General features: G+C 36.4%; 1 protein-coding gene across 3 annotated transcripts in view; it reads left to right on the forward strand.

Moving 5' to 3' along the window:
- LOC135225175 (PDZ domain-containing protein 2-like) overlaps positions 1-15,000 on the forward strand; it is an 856,731-nt gene that overhangs the window by 348,086 nt on the left and 493,645 nt on the right. The window lies entirely within an intron of this gene.

Raw genomic sequence — 15,000 nt, forward strand, 5'->3', positions numbered from 1 at the left:
TATATATATATATATATAGATATATATATATATAGCAACTATTTTTTTATGTTATCTCACTGTTTTCGTTTTAAAAGCTCAAGTGCTCTAGTTCACTGAGCACCTATTCCCTGTTTGAAGCAGCGTACGAAAAATATCCTAAATGAAACATCATTTAAACTGAAGAGAATACCATGACAGAGACACAGACACCTGGCATCCATCGCTCTAGGGAAACGAATGTTCACCGACGCAACACAAACGAAAAAATCAAACGAAAAAATCAAACGAAAAATTCAAACGAGCGGCAAAGGGTGTTTGAGAGAGGCCTACGCAACCATCAACAACCCCCGATTTATAACCGTAGTAACTCAGCCACCCGAGAACCCGAGGATGCCTTGTGATAGGTCTTCTTCAAGGATCCTGGCAATTGTTATGATACCTCGCGGAGGTAACCGAATCTCCTCGTTTGCCCCGCATTTCAAGTCCCTCCCACTCTCCCTCTCTCTCTCTCTCCCTCTCTCTTGGCGGGCAGAATAGAGGGCATATATAGAAATAGCGGAGCTTTCGCAAGCGCCTAGGATGCCCGTGCAGTGGGCGTCAGAAGCTCTTAAGAGCTACCCACTTCATGCCAAATGGGAGGAGGTACTGTGAGAGAGAGAGACTCGAGAGCGGTGGGTATTGTTTCGACCTGGGAGGAATTCGATACATGGGCATGAGATGTCTTCTTCCCTTAGCTGGGCATAATAATCCTGACAGGTGGGGGTATTTTGAGATGATGTAATCGGAATAAGGTTGGTCTAATTTGATGTAATCATTAGTTTCTGCAACAATTGTTCAACTACTGAAGAATTACTTGATGTAGGAGTGCAGAGGCGGCAAGTCCCAACTGTGAGGACGTTAAGTACCGCCTCAGACCTTTAGCCAAGGTGTCTTTATATTGCGTATTTGTGGTGAGAGAATCCAGGGATGGACGACGTCGAATATACACTTGGGAGTTTATTATTCCTAGACTAACAGTGCTCCAATCAGAAAACGTACACGGGTAAACAATGCGTTTTATCCTGTTGAGGCTGCTTTTTAACTTTTTTGTAGTTTGATATTCTCTCTCTCTCTCTCTCTCTATCTCTCTCTCTCTCTCTCTCTCTCTCTCTCTCTCTCTCTCTCATTATCCTTTTAATAGGTTCTTTCGTCTAACCTTGATCGAAAAATCGGAGGTGTCCTTCAATTCCTCGTAGTCCTTAATTTTGGCAATCCCTCCCATTGCATAACTACTCAGCCTCCTGTCCGTCCTACGAATCCTTTCCTGCCACCTGCCCATCCTTTCATTCCCAATCCTTTCATTCCAAAAATACCGCCTTGCAGTATACTACCCCTTGACAAGATTCCATTAAGGAACCCCAATTCCTCTCTGAATGGCGTCTCCAGGATGAGTTGGCATGTATCCAGAATTCAGAACCTACAACGACCTTTGGGATATTTTGTCCCCATTGTAATCCTGGAAGTTCATTCTAGGATAAGTGAATAAAAACGCATGATGGGGAAATAAGGAGGGAAATTTGGAACATTCAAAAGAATGTTAATAAAAAAAAAAGATGGGAGCTGATTGGTGCTGGTCAATATCGCTGCCTTACACGATATAAATTGACTTGGTAATTAGATTATTTCTCTACGAAAAAAAAAGTGTTCTCTTCCTTTTTTTCAATACATTCATTCACAGTTGATTTATTATCTCTCTCTCTCTCTCTCTCTCTCTCTCTCTCTACAAAAAAGTGTTCTCTCTCCATTTTTTCAATACATTCATTCACAGTTGATTTATGTTCTCTCTCTCTCTCTCTCTCTCTCTCTCTCTCTCTCTCTCTCTCTCTCTCTGTTCATTTTTCTCTGGAATTTCTCAGGGATTTCTTTGAAGTCGTCATGTCCGTCCTTGCATGATTGGATGTGGCTTCGGTTCAAACTTGTATAATGCACGTTTGCGGATAATGAGAGATCGGTGTTTTATTTTGTCAAAAGACGTGAGAATTCGTGGCAGAGTTTTGTAGACCTGTGTCTGTCAGAGAGAGAGAGAGAGAGAGGGGAGAATATAGCACTTACTAAGAAAGTGAAAGAGCTAAGTACAAGATCTTTCAGAGGCAGGTGGTGTTGCCTCTCTCTCTCTCTCTCTCTCTCTCTCTCTCTCTCTCTCTTCTCTCTATATATATATATATATATATATATATATATATATATATATATATATATATATATATATATATATATATATATATATATATATATATACATATATATATATATATATATATATATATATATATATATATATATTATATATATATATATATATATATATATAATCTCGAAGGCGAAGGGAAAAGGCAACATTGTTATACTAGTTTACGATGCCTACGTTTCACAACAGTTGCTTACGTCGTATTTCAAGGCCGCAGTGATTAAAAAACCAACTTACAAAAAGTCGCATTAAAACATCGATCGATACACAAATTATAAGACAAATGAAAAACGGGAGGAATGGGAACAGGACATACCTAAACAACAGACGTAATAAGAGTAAAAACATAAGTTTACTCAAGATCCAGCAAGAGCAAGAAAGGACGAGAGAAGGAAAACAAAAACAAAAGGTAAAGCGATAAACAACTGGACAGAGGTTGTTTGAGCATTTAGTGTTTGGATCGTCTTCTTGATAATAAAAGATTTAAGTATATTTAGGTATATATACATAGGTATGTGTGTGTGTGCGCGTGCGCGCCTGTGTGTGTGTGTGTGTATGTGCGCGTGTGGGTGCGTTTGTATGTGGGTGTATAAACCAACATAGGATCCCCTCGTGAGTGTGTTCGTATTTAGCACCTTCCTTAAAGCACTCCATTGAAAATCAGCGGAAATGCCCGGATGAAATGAATAGTGCTTTTGGGGGGAAATAAGGCCAACGCATAAAGATCATTACTATTCCTTCGACCTTCAGATGAAAGGCAGGTTTGTTGTTATTCCTCCTCCTCCTCCTCCTCCTCCTCCTCCTCCTCCTCCTCCTCCTGCTCTGGCCCCCAGAGTAAAGCACATCCTTATAAACAACGAAGAGCTGCCTCATTCTTGAAGCGCCCCTTGTAGACAGTGTCGAGTTTCTACTTCTTTCTCTTTCTCTTTCTCTCTCACACAGCTACGCAATTCACGCACACACTGACATCCCTCATCCATCTTCCCTCATCCACCTTGTCACAGGCACCAAGAGGATGATGATAAAAATAAGGGATTACCAAAGGTTGTAAATACTTCCATTTTATTTATTTATTTTTTTTGGCGTACCCGAGGAGTAAACCTACAAACTAATTTGTTGTTGTAGTTGTTGTTGATGGGGGTTGGGGGGTTGCTGTGGGAGGAAAGTTAAAAAAGGTCTGAAAAGGGTGTTACGCATCGAGTTAAAGATACAGAAATTTTAGGATAGGATATTTATGATTTAATTATTAGAATGAAAATGTGAAAAATATGAATAATGGGAGTATTAAACAGTACAGAAAAAATACCAGTAATAAAATATAATGTATTTTTTTCATTGTCGTTGGTGAAACAACGGGCTATTTGTCTGTAAATTTTAGCACTTTTGAATTTATTTGATATACTGAATTTAGAGGCTATATTTCTGTTCAATTATTTTGAACGTGTATAATGTAGGACTAATTATGAGTATTTATTACGAAGACCACTTCACGTTAAGTTAGGAATATATTGTTGCCAACTTGTGCATCAGGGAAAAAAAAATCTTGGATGCGTCCCGAATAAGCTGGAGATCGGATCACGCCTTGTCCATTTTAATGCATGTTGCAGCATGAAATATCTGGCAGAAGGTGAGAAGTCGTTCCCTTTGGTCGGTTTTCTCAAAAGTGATTTCGTTTCATCCTCAAGTACAGGATCAAGTATCAATTTATATATATATATATATATATATATATATATATATGTATATATATATATATATATATATATATATATAATATATGTATTATATATTTATATATATATATGTATATATATAATATATAATTATGATATATCATATATATATAAATTTTATATGTAGTAGGATATATATATAGGTATATATAAAAAAATATAAATATATATATAAATATTATTATATATCTATATATATATATATATATATATATATATATTATATTATATAATATATATATATATATATATATATATATATAGGGTGGGCCAAAAGTAGCTCACAGTTACTTCATGAACTGTTTCTCATTCAAAGTACTCTTCAATAGAAAATTAATACTGTGCCATTAATACATGCTACTTATTTTTATCCTTATCATGTCACTCATTCTTAAATATGCCACTTATTCATGTCTGAAAAATTTTATGCGTTTAATATATTATTTTTTATTCTGTTTTAACTGTGAGGCTACTTTTGGCCCACCCTGTATAAGTATATATATATATATATATATATATATATATATATATATATATATATGTATTAAACATTGATCATACAAGACAACTTTCCGTTGGTTTCTTAGTAATAGAGATGGCGCAGAAATCAAATCATTATGGACAGATTAGCTGATATAAGCTGAGCGCAGAGTCACAAAGTTTAGTAATATACTTGTATGTATTATATTTTTATTATATATCTTATATATAATTATATATATATGCGCGTATGTGTATATAATATATATATATATATATATATATATGTATATATATATGTATATATATATATATATGTATATGTATATATAATCAAAAGTAGACAGACGATCCAGATTTATTATTATTATTATTATTATTATTATTATTATTATTATTATTATTATTATTATTATTATTAGGACAAAACCTACTTACATGACAGCCGGAATATGAACGAAACTATTTTTTATTTAGTAATCGACGATGTCACTTTGTTAAATTTGGCACCTTGACGTGTTAATATGTATTTATCTTAAAAGTTATAATACAGAATCTTCTCAGTGGACGAGTCGGTTGGGCACTCGCCTACCAATATGGTAGGCCGAGCTCGCTCTCAGCTGCCGCCAACGCGGAGTCAGGGGAATATATTTCTGGTGATTAGAAATTTAGTTCTCGATATAATTGGTTCGGATCCCACAGGAAACTGTAGGTTCCGTTGTTAAAAGTAACCAGTTGGTTCCTAATCCTTCGGGTCAGCCATAGAGAGGTGTTAATCAGCTCAGTGGTCTGGTTATACTAAGATATACTTTATTTTACAGAATGTATGGGTTGTTTATACGTTGATGTATAACGGGGGAATATTATTATTATTATTATTATTATTATTATTATTATTATTATTATTATTATTATTATTATTATAGTTCACTTAGGCTTACTATAAACTCTTGTTAGAATCAGTAATAACAGTTAATGTACTGTAGAATTTTATTATTATTATTATTATTATTATTATTATTATTATTATTATTATTATTATTATTATTATTATTATTATTATTATTATTGTTATTGTTATTATTATTATTATTATTATTATTATTCACTTAAGTTTTGTGTGAACTCTGACATTAGGACACTGATTAAACTTAATGTACTGTAAAAAAAAAATAAACTTCATTACCAGCCACATAACTACTCGTGTTGTAAAAAGTATATTGGTATTTGTTAAAGTACGTACATTAGAAGAAGGCTTCTGTCTGGCCAATCAGAGATACCGATCCAACCCTAGAGCAACAACGTGTAAACCAGCTGTTGTTTGCCCCAGAGGTCCTTACGAGACTTAAAAGCAAAACAGCATAGTTCACAATTACCAATCTCGGGTAGTTTGGTAGGTTTTTCCCTGCTATTGGGAATTTCTCCAAATTATTATTTTTTGTGTTCTAAAGCTGTGTACATTCTACTGGTTCATGTATGGAATTTGAAATTTAGGACAAAGGACAAGTGCTTGGACCCGTGAGGTCATTCAGCTTTCGAAGGGAAAATGAGTCACAAAGGCTTTAAACAATTGTAAGGGGAGGGTGGAAAGTAAGATTGAATTGGAATATGAGCGGAGGTAGTATAGGGGAGGTCTCATTTATGAGGGTTGGAATTTATTTTTGCAATGTAGGATGGATATTGATTAGAGTAAGGATTTCCTGATCCTAATAAAAAGCCTCTTAATTGTTATATTTTGTCGTCAGCGTGTGTTTGTTGTATAGTCGAAGTATTGTAGTACATCAAATGGAAAGCTTAAAAAGACGCTGTTTCGATGTGTAAATTCATTTAAGGTTTTAGCGTTGTTGCTACCATTATATTTTGTTAGTTTTATGTGTTAATATTACTTTTATTTTTTTTACAAAATTTACGTAGATACGAACTTAACACACGCACTAATATATATATATATATATATATATATATATATAATATATATATATATATATATATATATATATATATAATATATATATATATATATGTGTGTGTGTGTGTGTGTGTGTGTATATATATATATATATATATATATATATATATATATATATATATATATATAATAAAAGGAGCCAATAAAAAACCCCAAAATATAGAAATTAAGCACTACATTTCAGAGACTGCTGTCTCTCTCTTCAGGTAGGTAATGGCTGAGAAAAGCTACAGGAAAGACGGTATTCATAGTAGGAGATCCATCCACAGGTAGCCGTTTTACTAAGTCACCCCTGCTGATAATTCCTCATTAATCCTTTTACTAGGTGGAATTTTTACCAGTCATATATAATATATATATATGTATATATATTTATATATGCAAAAATATGTATACGTATACTATATCGGTCAGAGAGAGAAAGAGAGAGAGAGAGCCCTTTGCTGATGCGGAATACGAGGCATCTTCGCCGGAAGGGTGAAAATGCAACCAGCCAGTCTCGTTCGCCAATTTGAAACGAACCCATCGTGCATGAGAAGCGCTTAGGCCTACGGGCGCTCGGGGAACGGTTTCTTTCTCAATTAGCCCTTAATCAGGGGTCATTATCTCATGGACATGTCTCATTAGGGCTCTTGAGAGATACTCGCTTATTATCTCATTACTGCAAGACACGACGATTGATTCGCGTAATGAGGAAAGACTCAATAAGACTGATGGCTTTAGGCTCCTCACAGATCTTTGGGACCTTATCCACGCTTTCTTCACCCACACCCCCACACCCCCCTCTTACACAAATACACCCTAGGACCTTGTGCACTTGACCTACACGCCCACTCGCTCCTATTTTTCGTGACACGTTGTGTAAGGTGTACTTCCTTACCATTTTGTTTCAAACTTGGTCTGGGTACACGCGAGAAATATTTTAGTGAACATCAACTAGGAAATTACACACACAAACGCACATTATATATATATATATATATATATATATCTATATATATATATATAAATTGTGTACATATATTTTATATATCGATATACATATGTGTATGTACATCTGTGTATACGTGCGTTAGTTTCATGCTTATAAAAATTCATTTTCATTTTGATGAGGTCAGTAGTTGCCATTTCTTTCAAATATTTTGGGAATTATGACTTATTTTCATAGTCAGTTCATTATTCATAATCTCTTATTAGCTAATTGTAACTAGAACGTCATTCTCTGTTATTTCTGCCGTTTTCTTTTCAAAGATGATATTTGTTTCTTTAAAAAAAAGGATCGGATTGAATACTCTCAGCTTATTTTTCTTTTGTTTTACTTTTCAAAATTTCATAAGGAAGCCGAAGTTAATATTATATAAGGCATTTTAAATCTATGACCTATCCATTAATTTCTCAACGAGTTCCCTGATTGTTTAAAGTCGAATTCCTGCGCCTCAATGGTGATTTTTGCCGATACGTGAGAGTATGAATGCACCCGCCTTTCATAATACTTCAAAAGTTAAAGTTGAAAAAATGTAAAAAGAAAAAAAAAAATGTATGAAATGAATCAAATTGACGTCAGCCCAAGAATGTCACCTGGAAGCACGCCTCCCGGTCGTGGATTTTATCCTCGTGTCGACAGTCCATCGCCCAAAATCCCTTACCCCTCTCCGATCTTGTACTACCCTCCCCTACCAACCCCCTCCCCTCCCCCTCTTCACCTCCCTCCCCTACCTTCTATACCAGTCCTCCCACTGCACCGGTCATAGATTTTCACCACAGTCCAATAAATACCTGACACTGACATTGACTCTGCAGATGTCATTAATGTGAGACCAGTTCTTCAAACATTCCTGGCGACCGAGCCCTTTCGTGTTTTTACTTTCAAGGGCAACAGCCTCTGGAGAAGGAGCAGAAGCAGCAGGAGTAGGAGCTCCGGTAGGAGGAGGAGGAGGAGGAGGAGGAGGAGGAGGGGGAAGGGCGAGACGATGAAGGAGTGGAAAAAAGAAATAGATGAAGAGGAATAGAGGAGGCTGCAACGTAGCTTCCGATGATGCTGTAGAATCGTTCAAGGGCCAACACGCAATATCCAGCGATTTTCTCCCTCTTGGAAGGGAGGGGGAGGGAGAGGGGGGAGGTTCATCTGGAATGGGCCTCGTTTGTAATTATGGAACGGGTAAGTTCGGGGTTTTAAAGGGTAAATATTTTTTAGCGGGTGATTAGAAGAAACTCCAGACTAGGGATGCCATGGCCTGCTTGAGGCGAGTCTCGTAATTAGCGTTGGTTTTTGTTAGTTCAAAGGATCATAAACCTTTCCTCCATTTTTTTTCTAATGTTGTGATGACTGAAGGAGACCTGTGATGAACTTCGCTTGTTTGTTTGGTTTCGTCTTTTGGTTTCGGTTCGTTCTCTCGAAATGTAATGAGGTGTTGGAACAAGAGTATAAAACAGTTGTTTTTACCTTTTGAAATTGTAAGTCAGTATATTCACATCCTTACATTTCGTACTGCTGAATATAATACCCGGAAAATTCACTGATACCAAACGATTGAAATTACAGTTGGGTTACAGAAAGTAATATTCGGACTTCTTGAAATGAGTAAGTTATCTTTTCAAGGCAAAATATGCTTAAGTGCTTGGACACGAGCATTAGGATTAAATTGTCAGAACGACAAAATAATTAACACGTTTGAGGTAAATTAGATAGATTTAGTTACATACATTACGGAAATTAGCCAAAGATTAGAAATAGAAAAACATCGCCTATGGCCAAATATGTCCAGTTTCATTGAGAAAGAAATACATTTCGGACGAGAAATTACATTAAGGGAAAGAACTTACTTTATGACAAAGATACTACATTATGAGAAACAAATATCGTTGAAACAGAAACGGCATTAAGAGAAAGAAATTACACTACGAACACAAATTACATTTAGGGAATTAGATTACGTTTTGGGAAATAAATCACATTAAGAGAAAGCAATAATACGTTCACGTTCCACACAGCATTTGTCTCTGGCAATTCTACTCGTTTAGTTTTGATAATTACGACAAAACCAAGCGAGGAATATGGTGAATTAATTAGCTCTTTGGCCTTGGTCTTGTCATAGAGATGGTTTAGAACCAGCTTACTTTTCAAAGACATCGAAATTTTAAGCCTAGAACCAAGTTACTTTTCAAGGACATCGAAATTTTAAGCCCAGAACCAAGTTACTTTTCAAAGACATCGAAATTTTAAGCCCAGAACCAAGTTACTTTTCAAAGAACCATTCGATTTTAAGCTTTTACCAAGTTACTTTTCAAGGACATCGAAATTTTAAGCCCAGAACCAAGTTACTTTTCAAAGACATCGAAATTTTAAGCCCAGAACCAAGTTACTTTTCAAGGACATCGAAATTTTAAGCCCAGAACCAAGTTACTTTTCAAGGACATCGAAATTTTGGTTAAGGCCAGGAAACCCAAGTTACTTTTCAAGGTCATCGAAATTTTAAGCCTAGAACCAAGTTACTTTTCAAGGACATCGAAATTTTAAGCCTAGAACCAACTTACTTTTCAAGGACATCGAAACTTTAAGCCTAGAACCTAGTTACTTTTCAAGGACATCGAAATGTTGAACATCGAAATGTTGGACATCGAAATGTTAGCCCAGAACCAAGTTATTTTACAACGAATAGAAAGCTTTAGCCAAGAACAAGTTATTTTACAAGGAATTGGAATTGAAGCCTAGAACCAACTTACTATTCAAGAACATGGACATGTTAGCCCAGAACCAAGTTATTTTACAAGGAAAGAAAGTTTTAGTCTAGTGCAAAGTTACTTTATAAGGAATCGAAAGTGTTAGCCTATAACCAAGTTACTTTTCAAGGCTGGAAACCAACTCTCTTTACAAGGGCATCGAATGTTAGTATTACCGCATCACAGTCAAAAGTACTGAATCCAAATTTTATTCTGTAGCACACTTCGGCCCACGGGAGCTCTCTTTCGGAGGCAGTGAACAGCTCATAAAAAGAGATTAACGTAACTTACGATGTTGACTATTACCAGTCATGATGACGCCACGAGTATAATGAAAGGTGGCGGCCGTTACAATGAATAAGAAGTCATCTGGGCCAATATAAAATGTGGATGTCCTAAGTATCACTAAACATACTCCGCTCTGCTGGACACAGAGGCGTGAATCGCCTGGCAGAAGCCGTTAACAAAGATGACTGTCAACGGAAAAGATGAATTCGTACTTATCAATGTGGAGTTTCGTGTACTGTCTTAATTAGTTCACCCTAAGTGAGAATACATTATGAAGAATGAGAAAGTGATGGGTTCCTTTTTCCTTTGGTCCAAAATGTATACTCTCTCTCTCTCTCTCTCTCTCTCTCTCTCTCTCTCTCTCTCTCTCTCTCTCTCTCTAAATATTATAGATTATATATATATATATATATATAATATATATTATTATCTATAATATATAATATATAATTATATATTTAATTTGAGGAGAGAGGCAGGAGGAGAGCGAGAGAGGAGAGAGGAGAGATAGAGAGAGAGAGAGAGAGAGAGAGAGAGAGAGGAGGAAGATATTAGGACTGATACGTATGTCTTACATAGATGTGAAAAAAATAAAAGTAATTTTATTTTTCTTATCACATAACAAACGAACTTCACTGACGTAGAGTGGAGGGCAGCCATAGAACGAAAAGAGGACTCGACTATCTTACAAGAAGGCCTATTTCAGACACGGAGAACCGAGAAGTGAGTCTTAAACGAAGCCTTGCGCAGATACTGAGAGAGAGCAGAGATTGAGAGACGGGGAGAGAGAGAGAGAGATGAGAGAGGGGAGAGGGAGAGAGAGACATGAGAACGAGAGAGAGAGAGAGAGAGAGAGAGAGAGTGAGAGAGAGAGAGAGAGAGAGAGAGGGATGCCTTTCCCTGGGCCTCCTCCACATTTAATCCCCCACCCCCCTTTCCAAAGGGATTATAATATATATATATATATATATATATATATATATATATATATATATATATATATACATTGACTTTCCCTCCCTACTTAATTCACACCTTAAATTTGATACGACACTTGCATACTTTTCTGCATCTACGCAGTGATATATAAAATGGTTAAGATGGACAATAAATAGTGATGTATCGTGTTCGTATATTAACTAAAAAGAAAGTCTTTATAACATAGTTAGTCAACTAAATAGAACTGTTTACTTCTGCCGACGTTGCAGGGACTATCCTGGCAGGAATTCTTAATCAGAATGTAATCTAAGGTTACTTTTCGATTCGGACGAAAACGGTGGATGAGTTCTTATGAGAAAAACGATAAATAAACTCTTGATATCGCCTGACTGCATAAATAACTGTTGGCAATTATCTTCTCTACTATTAGGTGTCGATAAAACCAGTAATCCTCGTAACTAAAGAGAGAGAGAGAGAGAGAGAGAGAGAGAGAGAGAGAGAGAGAGAGAGAGAGAGAAGCAGACTCTCCTTTCATTACTTCTGGAACTTGTCACCTAACCAGATAAACAACTTAATTAATTAGTCATAAAATGAGAAGCCAGATTCCTCCGGGGTGATACTAGACTTCCAAGGAGGAGGTTTATAGCCGGCGATAGCTGAAGGCAACAAACTCGGATTCGTTCTTTCCCCTTCGGAGCCCTCATCAAGAAATGAGAAGGGCTTGCCTAGCCTCAGGGGCGCGTAGTGTACTTCACAAGGTCTTCGTGGAATTGGTTCCGGAGAATTGATAGTAACGAAGATCTTTTGACAGATTGTCTCTTCGAAATCCGAGGTACTTCCCGAGGTCTTCATTGAATTGTTTCCAGGAGAATTGGGAGTAACGAAGATCTTTTGAAACATTGTCTCCTCGACCTCCGAGGAAGGTCTCGACGACTGGAGGAGGGGGGCTGGTTTTAGGCAAAAGGTTGGGCGGCCGTGGGGTGAGATAGTGGCGAGGGGCCCAATGCTGTTGCTTTTATTCACGCTCGACACGTCAGGGCGGTAACTTTTCTCCTATTTTTTTTTTCTATTACTCAAGTTAGTTAGTTTATATGGTTTTGCTCGTGCAAATATGTTTTGACATTTCCTATCGCCGAATCTTTTTTTTTTTTTTTTATTAATTTTTTTTTTAGTTGAGTTAAACACGTTTGAGTTTTCCCATCTCCCTAAAAACACGTTTGGACGCACCTGCATTCGGTAACCGTTCATAACAACCAGTCTATTTTTACCCGCTTGAGCTACTGATATGAGATCAAGCGTCGAACTCGTGTGTGCTCGACGGCCGAAGATATATAGCGGTCTACTTTCGGATTAATTAGCCTCCTCGGCGATCGACGTATTGACAAGTTGTTGGGAAGTCTGGTCGTTTTGTAAAACTCGCAGAGAACGAGGACGTTTGGGAGACGGTTCAACTGGAGATCTGGGTGGACACTGACCAGTGCGAAGAGGAGGTGGTTCGATAATCTAGTTCTTTTAGTTCTTGAACGCCTTCCTTAGTTTTCTGACGTAGTGCAATGACCAGGCCATGGTTAGTCTAGACTAGAACCTTGCGATTGCTATTTAAAATACCAAGAGGTGAATCGAAGGTATTTTGGCACGTTGGTCAAAGTGGTGGCCAGGATCCACAACATGTTGTATCCCGTAGGGGGGTAATCCCGTCAGTGGATCTCATGCGGCGCACTGTAGGCATTACTTAACGTTCTTTGCAGCGTGCCTTCGGCCCCTAGCTGCAACCACTTTCTTTCCTTTTACTGTACCTCCTTTCATATTCTTTCTTCATCCTACTTCCCACCCTAACCTAACACTTGATTTATAGTGGAACTGCGAGGTTATCCTCCTGTTACACCTTTTAAACCTTTTGCCGTCAATTTCATTTCAGCGCAGAATGTGACCTCATAGGTCCCAGTGCTTGGCCTATGGCATAAATTCTATATTCAGTTCAGCTCAGCACAACATGTTGTAACTGAAGGAAAATCATGGAAATTGTTTCTTTTATCTTTTGAGAATTTGTTATGATGGCTATGTCTGACATAACAAGGAAAAGCAGCTGATGATTAAGAAACGTCTTCATAATGGAATGTTTGTTTATGATGAGGTTACGAAGGTCAGCTGAACAAGATAGTAGTATAGGTAGGCACATATGATATCAGTAGAGAGTAAGTGGCTAAATAAACAACAAATATTTGATAATGAAACTGCATCTTGGTATTGCAGCCTCAGCGTTTTCGAAATGTGTAGAATAGAGAAGCAAATTACAGTAAGTGATATTACAATTATATATAAAGAAATAGTGAATAAAGAAGTTAATGAATAATAAAAAAAAAAAAAAATTGATCTGACTAGTTGCTTTAGATTTTGAAATAAAATCAGTGATATTTTAAGGTAAGATCGCAGGCTTGCTTGATCTTGACCTTCAAAATGTCAAGTTCCCTACCCTTACTTAGAATAAAGCTTTTCCCAGAATTCAACTCGTAAATGGAGAAGAATTTCTCTGCTGATAATGAGAATGTTTTATTCGGCTCTTATCAGTAGGAAAAGCGATGAGTCCCCATCAAACGGTTCAGGTTATGTCAAGATAACGATGTCATGTCTTGATAAGTCTTGTTTGATTAATGCAGAATGAGATTAGTAAAACTGAGAATATGTGATGGAATTGCGTCATGTCTATGCATGTTCTATTTTTTTTTTAGATGACTTTAACAATAAATTCAAGTCCCTGAAACTTTACAAGTACTTAGTATCAGAAAAATCATCTACGTTATATATATATATATATATATATATATATATATATATATATATATATATATATATGTGTGTGTGTGTGTGTGTGTGTGTGTGTGGTGTGTGTGTATTTCCACTGGATTTACGCACAGGTATTTACATTGGAAGTGTATATGTACATATATAGTGGACTCGGCTTCACTGCAGCCAGCATATGCTTGTATATATTAATTCACATATAGAATTTCTTAGGACACATTTGTTGATGTTTTGAAAGCTAATGTACACGAATGCCTAAAAAGACGTCAGTTAATGATCGCTGAATGATTCGCAGTAATCCAGTAATCTCCGTAAAGCATTCACGTCACGAAACGTCAAAATAAATGGTAGGTGAGTGCATTAGATTCCTTACGTCATATTTGCTATATCAACAAACATGATCTCCACTCCTTTTTTTTTTTTTTTTTTTTTTTACCTGACCTAGCTCTTTTGCCAACAGCAATAAGCAATTCTGGTGATGCAATGTTGTATCATTTTCTAGCATCAGGTTTAATACTGCTCAGTTTGCTAGGAGTTTCATCTTGGCCGTAACTAAAATTGACTTAATACGGTTGTGGAATCTTCTAATCTAATATTTAAGGGAAGAACAGATTTATTCCTGTCCTCTGCTGCTGCTGCTGACGTCTAATGAATTTCACGTGGTATTTCCTGCTCCCACATATTTATTTATTAATTTGTTTATTTATTTATTTTTTTATCACCTGTTCCTCTTAACTTTAGTCCGTCTCTGCAGCCGGATTTTCCTATGGAACCCTCTTGGGTTTGAATGTCGGTTGACTCTGTCTATCTATATAGGTTTCTAGCTAGAGATTTAAGGAAACGAAGAAAGATAGAGAAAA

The sequence above is a fragment of the Macrobrachium nipponense genome, chromosome 13 (genome assembly GCF_015104395.2).
Source record: "Macrobrachium nipponense isolate FS-2020 chromosome 13, ASM1510439v2, whole genome shotgun sequence".
NCBI classification, from domain to species: Eukaryota; Metazoa; Arthropoda; class Malacostraca; order Decapoda; family Palaemonidae; genus Macrobrachium; species Macrobrachium nipponense.